Consider the following 19,578-nt stretch of genomic DNA (forward strand, 5'->3'; position numbering starts at 1 on the left):
ATTACATTCTTGCTATTTGACCTAGAAATTGCACTACTACTCCCTCTTCCTTGGGCCTCACAAACAAACAAATTATCAACCATACTTACCATAGCTCTTCTACTAATCTCTCTATTAGCCGCAAGCCTAGCCTACGAATGAACCCAAAAAGGACTAGAGTGAACTGAATATGATAATTAGTTTAAACTAAAACAAATGATTTCGACTCATTAGATTGTAGCTTACCCTATAATTATCAGATGTCCATAGTCTATATTAATATCTTCCTGGCTTTCATCATGTCACTTATAGGACTACTGATGTACCGATCCCACCTAATATCTTCCCTCCTATGTCTAGAAGGCATAATACTATCCCTATTTATCATGATAACCGTGGCAATTCTAAATAATCACTTCACACTAGCTAGCATGACTCCTATCATCCTGCTCGTATTTGCAGCCTGCGAGGCGGCACTGGGCTTATCCCTACTAGTAATGGTATCAAACACATATGGCACCGACTATGTACAAAACTTAAACCTCCTACAATGCTAAAAATTATTGTCCCTACTGCCATACTCATACCGATAACATGACTATCAAAACCCAACATAATCTGAATTAACTCAACTACCTATAGCCTTCTGATCAGCCTTATTAGCCTCTCCTATTTAAATCAACTAGGCGACAACAGCCTAAATCTCTCATTACTATTTTTCTCAGACTCACTCTCTGCACCTCGACTAGTATTAACAACATGACTCCTACCACTGATGCTCATGGCTAGTCAATCACACCTGTCAAAAGAGACCTTAGCCCGAAAAAAACTATACATCACAATACTTATTATCTTACAACTTCTCTTAATTATAACATTCACCGCCACAGAACTAATTATAGTCTACATTCTATTTGAAGCCACATTAATCCCCACCCTCATTATTATCACTCGATGGGGTAATCAAACGGAGCGACTAAACGCTGGCCTATACTTTCTATTCTACACCTTGGTAGGCTCACTACCCCTCCTAGTCGCACTACTATACATCCAAAACACAACAGGGACTTTAAATTTCCTAATCATTCAATCATTCAACCACCTTCCTATGAATCCGAGCATCTTACCCACGATTCCGATATGACCAATTAATACACCTCTTATGAAAAAGCTTTCTACCCCTTACCCTAGCCCTATGTATATGACACGTCTCCCTACCCATCAGTACAGCAAGCATTCCACCTCAAACATAAGAAATATGGCTGACAAAAGAGTTACTTTGATAGAGTAAAACTTAGAGGTTCAAACCCTCTTATTTCTAGAATTATAGGAATCGAACCTAATCCTAAGAATCCAAAAATCCAAAAATCTTCGTGCTACCAATATTACACCACATTCTAAAGTAAGGTCAGCTAAATAAGCTATCGGGCCCATACCCCGAAAATGTTGGTTTATACCCTTCCCATACTAATCAAACCCCCTAGTTTTATTATCATTATATCAACCGTTATTTCAGGAACTATAATCGTAATAACAGCCTCCCATTGACTTACAGTCTGAATCGGCCTCGAAATAAACCTATTAGCCATTATTCCCATCCTCATAAAAAAATAATAGGAATCATCATCAACCTACTGCATTCAGGACAATGAACTGTATCAAAAGATCTCAACCCCATAGCATCTATCATAATAACAACCGCCTTAGCAATAAAACTAGGACTAGCCCCATTCCACTTCTGAGTGCCCGAAGTTACACAAGGAATCTCCATATCCTCAGGCCTAATCCTACTCACATGACAAAAAATTGCTCCACTATCAATCCTATACCAAATCTCACCCACCATCAATCCCAACCTACTCCTAACAATAGCCATCATATCAGTTATAGTCGGAGGCTGAGGAGGACTTAACCAAACCCAACTACGAAAAATTATGGCATATTCCTCAATTGCCCACATAGGCTGAATAGCAGCCATCATAATATATAGCCCCACAATAATAATTTTAAACCTGACCATCTACATCATCATAACACTAACCACCTTCATATTATTCATACACAACTCCACCACAACAACATCCTCCCTATCACAAACATGAAACAAAACACCCCTAATCACCTCATTTATCCTAGTACTAATAGTGTCTCTAGGCGGCCTTCCTCCACTCTCCGGCTTCATCCCAAAATGAATAATCATTCAGGAACTAACGAAAAACGAAATAATTATAATACCCACACTACTAGCTATAACAGCACTACTTAACCTGTACTTCTACATACGACTAACGTATACCACTGCACTGACTATATTCCCCTCAAACAACTGTATAAAAATAAAATGACGATTCGAGTGCACAGAAAAAACAATCCTTTTACCCCCCCCCCCCCCCGCCTTAGTTGTAATATCCACCATGCTACTACCACTCGCACCAATACTATCCATCCTAGATTAGAAGTTTAGGTTAAATTAGACCAAGAGCCTTCAAAGCTCTAAGTAAGCCCTAACAGACTTAACTTCTGCATACCAATTAATCCTAAGGACTGCAAGAATCTATCTTACATCAATTGATTGCAAATCAAACACTTTAATTAAGCTAAGCCCTTACTAGATTGGTGGGCCCCAACCCCACGAAATTTTAGTTAACAGCTAAATACCCTAGTCCACTGGCTTCAATCTACTTCTCCCGCCGTCTAGAAAAAAAAGGCGGGAGAAGCCCCGGCAGCGTCAAGCTGCTTCTTTGAATTTGCAATTCAATATGGCATTCACTGCAGGACTTGGTAAAAAGAGGACTGAACCTCTGTCTTTAGATTTACAGTCTAATGCTTACTCAGCCATTTTACCTATGTTCATAAACCGCTGACTATTGTCAACCAATCACAAAGATATTGGAACTCTTTACCTTCTATTTGGCGCCTGGGCCGGTATGGTAGGGACCGCTCTCAGTCTCTTAATCCGAGCCGAACTGGGTCAACCTGGCACGCTACTAGGGGACGACCAAATTTATAATGTAGTCGTCACCGCCCATGCCTTTGTAATAATCTTCTTTATAGTAATGCCTATTATGATTGGAGGATTCGGAAACTGATTGGTTCCACTAATAATTGGAGCCCCCGATATAGCATTCCCTCGAATGAATAATATGAGCTTCTGACTCCTTCCCCCGTCTTTCCTACTTTTGCTCGCATCATCTATGGTAGAGGCTGGAGCAGGGACTGGATGGACAGTATACCCACCTCTAGCCGGCAACCTAGCTCATGCAGGAGCATCCGTAGATCTAACTATTTTTTCACTACACCTAGCAGGTGTCTCCTCAATCTTAGGTGCTATTAATTTTATTACTACTATTATTAATATAAAACCCCCTGCTCTATCCCAATATCAAACACCCCTATTTGTCTGATCGGTTTTAATCACTGCTGTATTGCTACTTCTATCACTACCAGTTTTAGCAGCAGGCATCACTATACTGCTGACAGATCGAAATCTGAACACCACATTTTTTGACCCCGCCGGAGGAGGGGATCCTATCTTATATCAACACCTATTCTGATTTTTCGGTCACCCAGAAGTCTACATTTTAATTTTACCCGGGTTTGGAATAATTTCACATATTGTTACCTACTACTCAGGTAAAAAAGAACCTTTTGGCTACATGGGAATAGTCTGAGCTATAATATCAATTGGCTTTCTGGGCTTTATCGTATGAGCCCATCACATGTTTACTGTGGGGATAGATGTGGACACACGAGCATACTTTACATCAGCTACTATAATTATTGCTATTCCCACTGGGGTAAAAGTATTTAGCTGACTGGCCACTCTTCATGGAGGTAATATCAAATGGTCCCCTGCTATGCTATGAGCTCTGGGATTCATTTTCCTATTCACCGTAGGAGGCTTAACAGGAATTGTACTAGCAAATTCCTCATTAGATATTGTTCTTCACGACACATGCTACGTAGTAGCCCACTTCCACTATGTCTTGTCAATAGGAGCAGTATTTGCTCTCACAGGGAGGCTTCGTCCATTGGTTCCCCCTATTCGCAGGGTATACTCTCGATAATACTTGGGCAAAAATTCATTTTACGATTATGCTCGTAGGTGTCAATATAACGTTCTTCCCTCAGCACTTTCTAGGCCTGTCCGGAATGCCTCGACGTTATTCTGACTACCCAGACGCATATACAACTTGAAACACAATCTCCTCAATAGGCTCTTTTATTTCACTAACAGCAGTAATATGAATAGTTTTTATAGCGTGAGAAGCTTTTGCATCAAAGCGAGAAGTGGCCATAGTGGAACTAACCACAACTAATCTTGAATGGCTGCATGGATGTCCCCCTCCATATCACACATTTGAAGAGCCAACCTATGTGCTGTTAAAATAAGAAAGGAAGGAATCGAACCTCCTTAGACTGGTTTCAAGCCAACACCATAACCATTATGTCTTTCTCCATCAAGAAGTATTAGTAAAACAATTACATAACTTTGTCAGGGTTAAATTATAGGTTTAAGCCCTATGTACTTCCATGGCATACCCCTTCCAACTAGGTTTTCAAGATGCTACATCCCCCATCATAGAAGAGCTCCTACACTTCCATGATCACACACTAATAATTGTATTCCTAATTAGCTCCCTAGTCCTTTATATCATCTCACTAATACTAACAACCAAACTCACGCACACAAGCACAATGGATGCCCAAGAAGTAGAAACCATCTGAACCATTTTACCAGCTATCATCTTAATTCTCATTGCCCTACCCTCCTTACGAATTCTCTATATAATAGACGAGATTAATAGCCCCTCTCTTACTGTAAAGACCATGGGACATCAATGGTATTGAAGCTATGAATACACTGACTATGAAGACCTAAGCTTTGACTCCTATATAATTCCCACTCAAGAGCTAAAGCCCGGAGAACTCCGACTATTAGAAGTTGATAACCGAGTAGTACTACCAATAGAAGTGACCATTCGCGTGTTAATCTCATCAGAAGACGTACTACACTCATGAGCCGTCCCATCCCTGGGCCTAAAAACTGATGCTATTCCAGGCCGACTAAGCCAAACAACCCTAATGGGTACACGACCTGGACTCTATTATGGTCAGTGCTCAGAGATCTGCGGCTCAAACCACAGTTTTATGCCCATTGTTCTTGAACTAGTCCCATTATCATATTTTGAAAAATGATCTGCGTCTATACTGTAAATTCATTAAGAAGCTAAACTAGCGTTAACCTTTTAAGTTAAAAACTGGGAGTTTAAACCTCCCCTTAATGACATGCCACAGTTAGATACGTCAACCTGATTCATCACTATTATTTCAATAATTATAACACTGTTTATTATATTTCAACTAAAAATCTCAAAACACCTGTATCCTTCAAGCCCGGAACCCAAATCTACAGCTGCACTAAAACAGCCTAACCCTTGAGAAAAAAAGTGAACGAAAATCTATTCACCTCTTTCACTACCCCAACAATAATAGGATTGCCTGTTGTCGTATTAATTATTATGTTCCCCAGCATTCTATTCCCCTCACCTAACCGACTAATTAATAACCGTTTAGTCTCACTTCAACAGTGATTAGTACAACTAACATCAAAACAAATACTAGCCATTCACAATCACAAAGGACAAACTTGGGCCCTAATACTCATATCTCTCATTTTATTTATTGGATCAACAAACCTGTTAGGTCGACTGCCTCACTCATTTACTCCAACTACCCAATTATCAATAAACTTAGGAATAGCTATTCCCCTATGAGCCGGTACCGTAATCACCGGGTTTCGCCACAAAACTAAAGCGTCCCTGGCCCACTTTTCTACCACAAGGAACACCAATCCCCCTGATCCCTATGCTTGTAATTATTGAAACCATTAGCCTTTTTATCCAGCCCGTGGCTCTGGCCGTACGACTTACAGCTAACATTACTGCAGGCCACCTATTCATACACTTAATTGGAGGAGCTGCTCTGGCCCTAGCAAACATTAGTACCTCTGTTGCTTTAATTACCTTTATTATCCTCATCCTACTGACAATCCTTGAATTTGCTGTGGCTCTAATCCAAGCCTACGTCTTTACCCTACTTGTAAGCCTGTGTCTACATGACAATACTTAATGACCCATCAAACCCACGCATACCATATGGTTAACCCCAGTCCATGGCCACTTACGGGAGCCCTTTCAGCCCTACTGATAACTTCAGGTCTGGCCATATGATTTCACTACAAGTCAATACTATTATTGACCCTAGGTATAACCACTAACCTACTGACTATATATCAATGGTGACGAGACATTATTCGGGAAAGCACATTCCAAGGTCACCACACACCCATCGTTCAAAAAGGTCTCGGTCTCCGTTATGGAATAATTCTCTTTATCACCTCAGAAGTATTCTTCTTCGCAGGCTTTGTCTGGGCCTTCTACCACTCAAGTCTAGCCCCAACTCCTGAATTGGGAGGATGCTGACCACCAACAGGTATTATTGCCCTAAACCCCCTAGAAGTCCCACTACTCAATACCTCCGTACTTCTAGCTTCCGGAGTGTCAATCACCTGAGCTCACCATAGTTTAATAGAAGGGAATCGAAAACACATACTCCAAGCACTATTTATTACAATCTCCCTAGGAGTCTACTTCACCCTCCTCCAAGCCTCCGAATACTATGAAACATCATTCACAATCTCAGACGGAGTCTACGGATCCACCTTCTTCATGGCTACAGGATTCCACGGACTACACGTAATTATCGGCTCTACCTTCCTAATTGTATGCTTCTTGCGCCAACGAAAAGATCACTTCACATCGAGCCACCACTTTGGATTTGAAGCCGCTGCTTGATATTGACATTTCCTAGACGTGGTTTGACTATTCCTATACGTTTCTATTTATTGATGAGGATCCTATTCCTTTAGTATTAACAAGTACAGTTGACTTCCAATCAACCAGTTTCGGTATAATCCGAAAGGGAATAATAAACGTAATACTCGCCCTGCTCACCAATACACTTCTAGCCACACTACTTGCACTCATCGCATTCTGACTACCCCAACTAAATATCTATGCAGAAAAAGCAAGTCCTTATGAATGTGGATTTGACCCCATAGGATCCGCCCGCCTGCCTTTCTCTATAAAATTTTTCTTAGTAGCGATTACATTCTTGCTATTTGACCTAGAAATTGCACTACTACTCCCTCTTCCTTGGGCCTCACAAACAAACAAATTATCAACCATACTTACCATAGCTCTTCTACTAATCTCTCTATTAGCCGCAAGCCTAGCCTACGAATGAACCCAAAAAGGACTAGAGTGAACTGAATATGATAATTAGTTTAAACTAAAACAAATGATTTCGACTCATTAGATTGTAGCTTACCCTATAATTATCAGATGTCCATAGTCTATATTAATATCTTCCTGGCTTTCATCATGTCACTTATAGGACTACTGATGTACCGATCCCACCTAATATCTTCCCTCCTATGTCTAGAAGGCATAATACTATCCCTATTTATCATGATAACCGTGGCAATTCTAAATAATCACTTCACACTAGCTAGCATGACTCCTATCATCCTGCTCGTATTTGCAGCCTGCGAGGCGGCACTGGGCTTATCCCTACTAGTAATGGTATCAAACACATATGGCACCGACTATGTACAAAACTTAAACCTCCTACAATGCTAAAAATTATTGTCCCTACTGCCATACTCATACCGATAACATGACTATCAAAACCCAACATAATCTGAATTAACTCAACTACCTATAGCCTTCTGATCAGCCTTATTAGCCTCTCCTATTTAAATCAACTAGGCGACAACAGCCTAAATCTCTCATTACTATTTTTCTCAGACTCACTCTCTGCACCTCGACTAGTATTAACAACATGACTCCTACCACTGATGCTCATGGCTAGTCAATCACACCTGTCAAAAGAGACCTTAGCCCGAAAAAAACTATACATCACAATACTTATTATCTTACAACTTCTCTTAATTATAACATTCACCGCCACAGAACTAATTATAGTCTACATTCTATTTGAAGCCACATTAATCCCCACCCTCATTATTATCACTCGATGGGGTAATCAAACGGAGCGACTAAACGCTGGCCTATACTTTCTATTCTACACCTTGGTAGGCTCACTACCCCTCCTAGTCGCACTACTATACATCCAAAACACAACAGGGACTTTAAATTTCCTAATCATTCAATCATTCAACCACCTTCCTATGAATCCGAGCATCTTACCCACGATTCCGATATGACCAATTAATACACCTCTTATGAAAAAGCTTTCTACCCCTTACCCTAGCCCTATGTATATGACACGTCTCCCTACCCATCAGTACAGCAAGCATTCCACCTCAAACATAAGAAATATGGCTGACAAAAGAGTTACTTTGATAGAGTAAAACTTAGAGGTTCAAACCCTCTTATTTCTAGAATTATAGGAATCGAACCTAATCCTAAGAATCCAAAAATCCAAAAATCTTCGTGCTACCAATATTACACCACATTCTAAAGTAAGGTCAGCTAAATAAGCTATCGGGCCCATACCCCGAAAATGTTGGTTTATACCCTTCCCATACTAATCAAACCCCCTAGTTTTATTATCATTATATCAACCGTTATTTCAGGAACTATAATCGTAATAACAGCCTCCCATTGACTTACAGTCTGAATCGGCCTCGAAATAAACCTATTAGCCATTATTCCCATCCTCATAAAAAAATAATAGGAATCATCATCAACCTACTGCATTCAGGACAATGAACTGTATCAAAAGATCTCAACCCCATAGCATCTATCATAATAACAACCGCCTTAGCAATAAAACTAGGACTAGCCCCATTCCACTTCTGAGTGCCCGAAGTTACACAAGGAATCTCCATATCCTCAGGCCTAATCCTACTCACATGACAAAAAATTGCTCCACTATCAATCCTATACCAAATCTCACCCACCATCAATCCCAACCTACTCCTAACAATAGCCATCATATCAGTTATAGTCGGAGGCTGAGGAGGACTTAACCAAACCCAACTACGAAAAATTATGGCATATTCCTCAATTGCCCACATAGGCTGAATAGCAGCCATCATAATATATAGCCCCACAATAATAATTTTAAACCTGACCATCTACATCATCATAACACTAACCACCTTCATATTATTCATACACAACTCCACCACAACAACATCCTCCCTATCACAAACATGAAACAAAACACCCCTAATCACCTCATTTATCCTAGTACTAATAGTGTCTCTAGGCGGCCTTCCTCCACTCTCCGGCTTCATCCCAAAATGAATAATCATTCAGGAACTAACGAAAAACGAAATAATTATAATACCCACACTACTAGCTATAACAGCACTACTTAACCTGTACTTCTACATACGACTAACGTATACCACTGCACTGACTATATTCCCCTCAAACAACTGTATAAAAATAAAATGACGATTCGAGTGCACAGAAAAAACAATCCTTTTACCCCCCCCCCCCCGCCTTAGTTGTAATATCCACCATGCTACTACCACTCGCACCAATACTATCCATCCTAGATTAGAAGTTTAGGTTAAATTAGACCAAGAGCCTTCAAAGCTCTAAGTAAGCCCTAACAGACTTAACTTCTGCATACCAATTAATCCTAAGGACTGCAAGAATCTATCTTACATCAATTGATTGCAAATCAAACACTTTAATTAAGCTAAGCCCTTACTAGATTGGTGGGCCCCAACCCCACGAAATTTTAGTTAACAGCTAAATACCCTAGTCCACTGGCTTCAATCTACTTCTCCCGCCGTCTAGAAAAAAAAGGCGGGAGAAGCCCCGGCAGCGTCAAGCTGCTTCTTTGAATTTGCAATTCAATATGGCATTCACTGCAGGACTTGGTAAAAAGAGGACTGAACCTCTGTCTTTAGATTTACAGTCTAATGCTTACTCAGCCATTTTACCTATGTTCATAAACCGCTGACTATTGTCAACCAATCACAAAGATATTGGAACTCTTTACCTTCTATTTGGCGCCTGGGCCGGTATGGTAGGGACCGCTCTCAGTCTCTTAATCCGAGCCGAACTGGGTCAACCTGGCACGCTACTAGGGGACGACCAAATTTATAATGTAGTCGTCACCGCCCATGCCTTTGTAATAATCTTCTTTATAGTAATGCCTATTATGATTGGAGGATTCGGAAACTGATTGGTTCCACTAATAATTGGAGCCCCCGATATAGCATTCCCTCGAATGAATAATATGAGCTTCTGACTCCTTCCCCCGTCTTTCCTACTTTTGCTCGCATCATCTATGGTAGAGGCTGGAGCAGGGACTGGATGGACAGTATACCCACCTCTAGCCGGCAACCTAGCTCATGCAGGAGCATCCGTAGATCTAACTATTTTTTCACTACACCTAGCAGGTGTCTCCTCAATCTTAGGTGCTATTAATTTTATTACTACTATTATTAATATAAAACCCCCTGCTCTATCCCAATATCAAACACCCCTATTTGTCTGATCGGTTTTAATCACTGCTGTATTGCTACTTCTATCACTACCAGTTTTAGCAGCAGGCATCACTATACTGCTGACAGATCGAAATCTGAACACCACATTTTTTGACCCCGCCGGAGGAGGGGATCCTATCTTATATCAACACCTATTCTGATTTTTCGGTCACCCAGAAGTCTACATTTTAATTTTACCCGGGTTTGGAATAATTTCACATATTGTTACCTACTACTCAGGTAAAAAAGAACCTTTTGGCTACATGGGAATAGTCTGAGCTATAATATCAATTGGCTTTCTGGGCTTTATCGTATGAGCCCATCACATGTTTACTGTGGGGATAGATGTGGACACACGAGCATACTTTACATCAGCTACTATAATTATTGCTATTCCCACTGGGGTAAAAGTATTTAGCTGACTGGCCACTCTTCATGGAGGTAATATCAAATGGTCCCCTGCTATGCTATGAGCTCTGGGATTCATTTTCCTATTCACCGTAGGAGGCTTAACAGGAATTGTACTAGCAAATTCCTCATTAGATATTGTTCTTCACGACACATGCTACGTAGTAGCCCACTTCCACTATGTCTTGTCAATAGGAGCAGTATTTGCTCTCACAGGGAGGCTTCGTCCATTGGTTCCCCCTATTCGCAGGGTATACTCTCGATAATACTTGGGCAAAAATTCATTTTACGATTATGCTCGTAGGTGTCAATATAACGTTCTTCCCTCAGCACTTTCTAGGCCTGTCCGGAATGCCTCGACGTTATTCTGACTACCCAGACGCATATACAACTTGAAACACAATCTCCTCAATAGGCTCTTTTATTTCACTAACAGCAGTAATATGAATAGTTTTTATAGCGTGAGAAGCTTTTGCATCAAAGCGAGAAGTGGCCATAGTGGAACTAACCACAACTAATCTTGAATGGCTGCATGGATGTCCCCCTCCATATCACACATTTGAAGAGCCAACCTATGTGCTGTTAAAATAAGAAAGGAAGGAATCGAACCTCCTTAGACTGGTTTCAAGCCAACACCATAACCATTATGTCTTTCTCCATCAAGAAGTATTAGTAAAACAATTACATAACTTTGTCAGGGTTAAATTATAGGTTTAAGCCCTATGTACTTCCATGGCATACCCCTTCCAACTAGGTTTTCAAGATGCTACATCCCCCATCATAGAAGAGCTCCTACACTTCCATGATCACACACTAATAATTGTATTCCTAATTAGCTCCCTAGTCCTTTATATCATCTCACTAATACTAACAACCAAACTCACGCACACAAGCACAATGGATGCCCAAGAAGTAGAAACCATCTGAACCATTTTACCAGCTATCATCTTAATTCTCATTGCCCTACCCTCCTTACGAATTCTCTATATAATAGACGAGATTAATAGCCCCTCTCTTACTGTAAAGACCATGGGACATCAATGGTATTGAAGCTATGAATACACTGACTATGAAGACCTAAGCTTTGACTCCTATATAATTCCCACTCAAGAGCTAAAGCCCGGAGAACTCCGACTATTAGAAGTTGATAACCGAGTAGTACTACCAATAGAAGTGACCATTCGCGTGTTAATCTCATCAGAAGACGTACTACACTCATGAGCCGTCCCATCCCTGGGCCTAAAAACTGATGCTATTCCAGGCCGACTAAGCCAAACAACCCTAATGGGTACACGACCTGGACTCTATTATGGTCAGTGCTCAGAGATCTGCGGCTCAAACCACAGTTTTATGCCCATTGTTCTTGAACTAGTCCCATTATCATATTTTGAAAAATGATCTGCGTCTATACTGTAAATTCATTAAGAAGCTAAACTAGCGTTAACCTTTTAAGTTAAAAACTGGGAGTTTAAACCTCCCCTTAATGACATGCCACAGTTAGATACGTCAACCTGATTCATCACTATTATTTCAATAATTATAACACTGTTTATTATATTTCAACTAAAAATCTCAAAACACCTGTATCCTTCAAGCCCGGAACCCAAATCTACAGCTGCACTAAAACAGCCTAACCCTTGAGAAAAAAAGTGAACGAAAATCTATTCACCTCTTTCACTACCCCAACAATAATAGGATTGCCTGTTGTCGTATTAATTATTATGTTCCCCAGCATTCTATTCCCCTCACCTAACCGACTAATTAATAACCGTTTAGTCTCACTTCAACAGTGATTAGTACAACTAACATCAAAACAAATACTAGCCATTCACAATCACAAAGGACAAACTTGGGCCCTAATACTCATATCTCTCATTTTATTTATTGGATCAACAAACCTGTTAGGTCGACTGCCTCACTCATTTACTCCAACTACCCAATTATCAATAAACTTAGGAATAGCTATTCCCCTATGAGCCGGTACCGTAATCACCGGGTTTCGCCACAAAACTAAAGCGTCCCTGGCCCACTTTTCTACCACAAGGAACACCAATCCCCCTGATCCCTATGCTTGTAATTATTGAAACCATTAGCCTTTTTATCCAGCCCGTGGCTCTGGCCGTACGACTTACAGCTAACATTACTGCAGGCCACCTATTCATACACTTAATTGGAGGAGCTGCTCTGGCCCTAGCAAACATTAGTACCTCTGTTGCTTTAATTACCTTTATTATCCTCATCCTACTGACAATCCTTGAATTTGCTGTGGCTCTAATCCAAGCCTACGTCTTTACCCTACTTGTAAGCCTGTGTCTACATGACAATACTTAATGACCCATCAAACCCACGCATACCATATGGTTAACCCCAGTCCATGGCCACTTACGGGAGCCCTTTCAGCCCTACTGATAACTTCAGGTCTGGCCATATGATTTCACTACAAGTCAATACTATTATTGACCCTAGGTATAACCACTAACCTACTGACTATATATCAATGGTGACGAGACATTATTCGGGAAAGCACATTCCAAGGTCACCACACACCCATCGTTCAAAAAGGTCTCGGTCTCCGTTATGGAATAATTCTCTTTATCACCTCAGAAGTATTCTTCTTCGCAGGCTTTGTCTGGGCCTTCTACCACTCAAGTCTAGCCCCAACTCCTGAATTGGGAGGATGCTGACCACCAACAGGTATTATTGCCCTAAACCCCCTAGAAGTCCCACTACTCAATACCTCCGTACTTCTAGCTTCCGGAGTGTCAATCACCTGAGCTCACCATAGTTTAATAGAAGGGAATCGAAAACACATACTCCAAGCACTATTTATTACAATCTCCCTAGGAGTCTACTTCACCCTCCTCCAAGCCTCCGAATACTATGAAACATCATTCACAATCTCAGACGGAGTCTACGGATCCACCTTCTTCATGGCTACAGGATTCCACGGACTACACGTAATTATCGGCTCTACCTTCCTAATTGTATGCTTCTTGCGCCAACGAAAAGATCACTTCACATCGAGCCACCACTTTGGATTTGAAGCCGCTGCTTGATATTGACATTTCCTAGACGTGGTTTGACTATTCCTATACGTTTCTATTTATTGATGAGGATCCTATTCCTTTAGTATTAACAAGTACAGTTGACTTCCAATCAACCAGTTTCGGTATAATCCGAAAGGGAATAATAAACGTAATACTCGCCCTGCTCACCAATACACTTCTAGCCACACTACTTGCACTCATCGCATTCTGACTACCCCAACTAAATATCTATGCAGAAAAAGCAAGTCCTTATGAATGTGGATTTGACCCCATAGGATCCGCCCGCCTGCCTTTCTCTATAAAATTTTTCTTAGTAGCGATTACATTCTTGCTATTTGACCTAGAAATTGCACTACTACTCCCTCTTCCTTGGGCCTCACAAACAAACAAATTATCAACCATACTTACCATAGCTCTTCTACTAATCTCTCTATTAGCCGCAAGCCTAGCCTACGAATGAACCCAAAAAGGACTAGAGTGAACTGAATATGATAATTAGTTTAAACTAAAACAAATGATTTCGACTCATTAGATTGTAGCTTACCCTATAATTATCAGATGTCCATAGTCTATATTAATATCTTCCTGGCTTTCATCATGTCACTTATAGGACTACTGATGTACCGATCCCACCTAATATCTTCCCTCCTATGTCTAGAAGGCATAATACTATCCCTATTTATCATGATAACCGTGGCAATTCTAAATAATCACTTCACACTAGCTAGCATGACTCCTATCATCCTGCTCGTATTTGCAGCCTGCGAGGCGGCACTGGGCTTATCCCTACTAGTAATGGTATCAAACACATATGGCACCGACTATGTACAAAACTTAAACCTCCTACAATGCTAAAAATTATTGTCCCTACTGCCATACTCATACCGATAACATGACTATCAAAACCCAACATAATCTGAATTAACTCAACTACCTATAGCCTTCTGATCAGCCTTATTAGCCTCTCCTATTTAAATCAACTAGGCGACAACAGCCTAAATCTCTCATTACTATTTTTCTCAGACTCACTCTCTGCACCTCGACTAGTATTAACAACATGACTCCTACCACTGATGCTCATGGCTAGTCAATCACACCTGTCAAAAGAGACCTTAGCCCGAAAAAAACTATACATCACAATACTTATTATCTTACAACTTCTCTTAATTATAACATTCACCGCCACAGAACTAATTATAGTCTACATTCTATTTGAAGCCACATTAATCCCCACCCTCATTATTATCACTCGATGGGGTAATCAAACGGAGCGACTAAACGCTGGCCTATACTTTCTATTCTACACCTTGGTAGGCTCACTACCCCTCCTAGTCGCACTACTATACATCCAAAACACAACAGGGACTTTAAATTTCCTAATCATTCAATCATTCAACCACCTTCCTATGAATCCGAGCATCTTACCCACGATTCCGATATGACCAATTAATACACCTCTTATGAAAAAGCTTTCTACCCCTTACCCTAGCCCTATGTATATGACACGTCTCCCTACCCATCAGTACAGCAAGCATTCCACCTCAAACATAAGAAATATGGCTGACAAAAGAGTTACTTTGATAGAGTAAAACTTAGAGGTTCAAACCCTCTTATTTCTAGAATTATAGGAATCGAACCTAATCCTAAGAATCCAAAAATCCAAAAATCTTCGTGCTACCAATATTACACCACATTCTAAAGTAAGGTCAGCTAAATAAGCTATCGGGCCCATACCCCGAAAATGTTGGTTTATACCCTTCCCATACTAATCAAACCCCCTAGTTTTATTATCATTATATCAACCGTTATTTCAGGAACTATAATCGTAATAACAGCCTCCCATTGACTTACAGTCTGAATCGGCCTCGAAATAAACCTATTAGCCATTATTCCCATCCTCATAAAAAAATAATAGGAATCATCATCAACCTACTGCATTCAGGACAATGAACTGTATCAAAAGATCTCAACCCCATAGCATCTATCATAATAACAACCGCCTTAGCAATAAAACTAGGACTAGCCCCATTCCACTTCTGAGTGCCCGAAGTTACACAAGGAATCTCCATATCCTCAGGCCTAATCCTACTCACATGACAAAAAATTGCTCCACTATCAATCCTATACCAAATCTCACCCACCATCAATCCCAACCTACTCCTAACAATAGCCATCATATCAGTTATAGTCGGAGGCTGAGGAGGACTTAACCAAACCCAACTACGAAAAATTATGGCATATTCCTCAATTGCCCACATAGGCTGAATAGCAGCCATCATAATATATAGCCCCACAATAATAATTTTAAACCTGACCATCTACATCATCATAACACTAACCACCTTCATATTATTCATACACAACTCCACCACAACAACATCCTCCCTATCACAAACATGAAACAAAACACCCCTAATCACCTCATTTATCCTAGTACTAATAGTGTCTCTAGGCGGCCTTCCTCCACTCTCCGGCTTCATCCCAAAATGAATAATCATTCAGGAACTAACGAAAAACGAAATAATTATAATACCCACACTACTAGCTATAACAGCACTACTTAACCTGTACTTCTACATACGACTAACGTATACCACTGCACTGACTATATTCCCCTCAAACAACTGTATAAAAATAAAATGACGATTCGAGTGCACAGAAAAAACAATCCTTTTACCCCCCCCCCCCCCCGCCTTAGTTGTAATATCCACCATGCTACTACCACTCGCACCAATACTATCCATCCTAGATTAGAAGTTTAGGTTAAATTAGACCAAGAGCCTTCAAAGCTCTAAGTAAGCCCTAACAGACTTAACTTCTGCATACCAATTAATCCTAAGGACTGCAAGAATCTATCTTACATCAATTGATTGCAAATCAAACACTTTAATTAAGCTAAGCCCTTACTAGATTGGTGGGCCCCAACCCCACGAAATTTTAGTTAACAGCTAAATACCCTAGTCCACTGGCTTCAATCTACTTCTCCCGCCGTCTAGAAAAAAAAGGCGGGAGAAGCCCCGGCAGCGTCAAGCTGCTTCTTTGAATTTGCAATTCAATATGGCATTCACTGCAGGACTTGGTAAAAAGAGGACTGAACCTCTGTCTTTAGATTTACAGTCTAATGCTTACTCAGCCATTTTACCTATGTTCATAAACCGCTGACTATTGTCAACCAATCACAAAGATATTGGAACTCTTTACCTTCTATTTGGCGCCTGGGCCGGTATGGTAGGGACCGCTCTCAGTCTCTTAATCCGAGCCGAACTGGGTCAACCTGGCACGCTACTAGGGGACGACCAAATTTATAATGTAGTCGTCACCGCCCATGCCTTTGTAATAATCTTCTTTATAGTAATGCCTATTATGATTGGAGGATTCGGAAACTGATTGGTTCCACTAATAATTGGAGCCCCCGATATAGCATTCCCTCGAATGAATAATATGAGCTTCTGACTCCTTCCCCCGTCTTTCCTACTTTTGCTCGCATCATCTATGGTAGAGGCTGGAGCAGGGACTGGATGGACAGTATACCCACCTCTAGCCGGCAACCTAGCTCATGCAGGAGCATCCGTAGATCTAACTATTTTTTCACTACACCTAGCAGGTGTCTCCTCAATCTTAGGTGCTATTAATTTTATTACTACTATTATTAATATAAAACCCCCTGCTCTATCCCAATATCAAACACCCCTATTTGTCTGATCGGTTTTAATCACTGCTGTATTGCTACTTCTATCACTACCAGTTTTAGCAGCAGGCATCACTATACTGCTGACAGATCGAAATCTGAACACCACATTTTTTGACCCCGCCGGAGGAGGGGATCCTATCTTATATCAACACCTATTCTGATTTTTCGGTCACCCAGAAGTCTACATTTTAATTTTACCCGGGTTTGGAATAATTTCACATATTGTTACCTACTACTCAGGTAAAAAAGAACCTTTTGGCTACATGGGAATAGTCTGAGCTATAATATCAATTGGCTTTCTGGGCTTTATCGTATGAGCCCATCACATGTTTACTGTGGGGATAGATGTGGACACACGAGCATACTTTACATCAGCTACTATAATTATTGCTATTCCCACTGGGGTAAAAGTATTTAGCTGACTGGCCACTCTTCATGGAGGTAATATCAAATGGTCCCCTGCTATGCTATGAGCTCTGGGATTCATTTTCCTATTCACCGTAGGAGGCTTAACAGGAATTGTACTAGCAAATTCCTCATTAGATATTGTTCTTCACGACACATGCTACGTAGTAGCCCACTTCCACTATGTCTTGTCAATAGGAGCAGTATTTGCTCTCACAGGGAGGCTTCGTCCATTGGTTCCCCCTATTCGCAGGGTATACTCTCGATAATACTTGGGCAAAAATTCATTTTACGATTATGCTCGTAGGTGTCAATATAACGTTCTTCCCTCAGCACTTTCTAGGCCTGTCCGGAATGCCTCGACGTTATTCTGACTACCCAGACGCATATACAACTTGAAACACAATCTCCTCAATAGGCTCTTTTATTTCACTAACAGCAGTAATATGAATAGTTTTTATAGCGTGAGAAGCTTTTGCATCAAAGCGAGAAGTGGCCATAGTGGAACTAACCACAACTAATCTTGAATGGCTGCATGGATGTCCCCCTCCATATCACACATTTGAAGAGCCAACCTATGTGCTGTTAAAATAAGAAAGGAAGGAATCGAACCTCCTTAGACTGGTTTCAAGCCAACACCATAACCATTATGTCTTTCTCCATCAAGAAGTATTAGTAAAACAATTACATAACTTTGTCAGGGTTAAATTATAGGTTTAAGCCCTATGTACTTCCATGGCATACCCCTTCCAACTAGGTTTTCAAGATGCTACATCCCCCATCATAGAAGAGCTCCTACACTTCCATGATCACACACTAATAATTGTATTCCTAATTAGCTCCCTAGTCCTTTATATCATCTCACTAATACTAACAACCAAACTCACGCACACAAGCACAATGGATGCCCAAGAAGTAGAAACCATCTGAACCATTTTACCAGCTATCATCTTAATTCTCATTGCCCTACCCTCCTTACGAATTCTCTATATAATAGACGAGATTAATAGCCCCTCTCTTACTGTAAAGACCATGGGACATCAATGGTATTGAAGCTATGAATACACTGACTATGAAGACCTAAGCTTTGACTCCTATATAATTCCCACTCAAGAGCTAAAGCCCGGAGAACTCCGACTATTAGAAGTTGATAACCGAGTAGTACTACCAATAGAAGTGACCATTCGCGTGTTAATCTCATCAGAAGACGTACTACACTCATGAGCCGTCCCATCCCTGGGCCTAAAAACTGATGCTATTCCAGGCCGACTAAGCCAAACAACCCTAATGGGTACACGACCTGGACTCTATTATGGTCAGTGCTCAGAGATCTGCGGCTCAAACCACAGTTTTATGCCCATTGTTCTTGAACTAGTCCCATTATCATATTTTGAAAAATGATCTGCGTCTATACTGTAAATTCATTAAGAAGCTAAACTAGCGTTAACCTTTTAAGTTAAAAACTGGGAGTTTAAACCTCCCCTTAATGACATGCCACAGTTAGATACGTC

The 19,578-nt window shown here is 40.7% G+C and overlaps 3 pseudogenes; all 3 read left to right on the plus strand.

Annotated features, from left to right (window-relative positions):
* Positions 1-2,411: 2,411 nt before the first annotated feature.
* On the plus strand, positions 2,412-4,440 carry LOC122210522 (annotated as a pseudogene).
* A 4,310-nt stretch (positions 4,441-8,750) lies between these two features.
* On the plus strand, positions 8,751-11,584 carry LOC122210523 (annotated as a pseudogene).
* Positions 11,585-16,701: 5,117 nt separating this feature from the next.
* On the plus strand, positions 16,702-18,730 carry LOC122210524 (annotated as a pseudogene).
* The last annotated feature ends 848 nt before the right edge of the window (positions 18,731-19,578 follow it).

The sequence above is a fragment of the Panthera leo genome, chromosome F2, assembly GCF_018350215.1.
Source record: "Panthera leo isolate Ple1 chromosome F2, P.leo_Ple1_pat1.1, whole genome shotgun sequence".
Taxonomy (NCBI): domain Eukaryota; kingdom Metazoa; phylum Chordata; class Mammalia; order Carnivora; family Felidae; genus Panthera; species Panthera leo.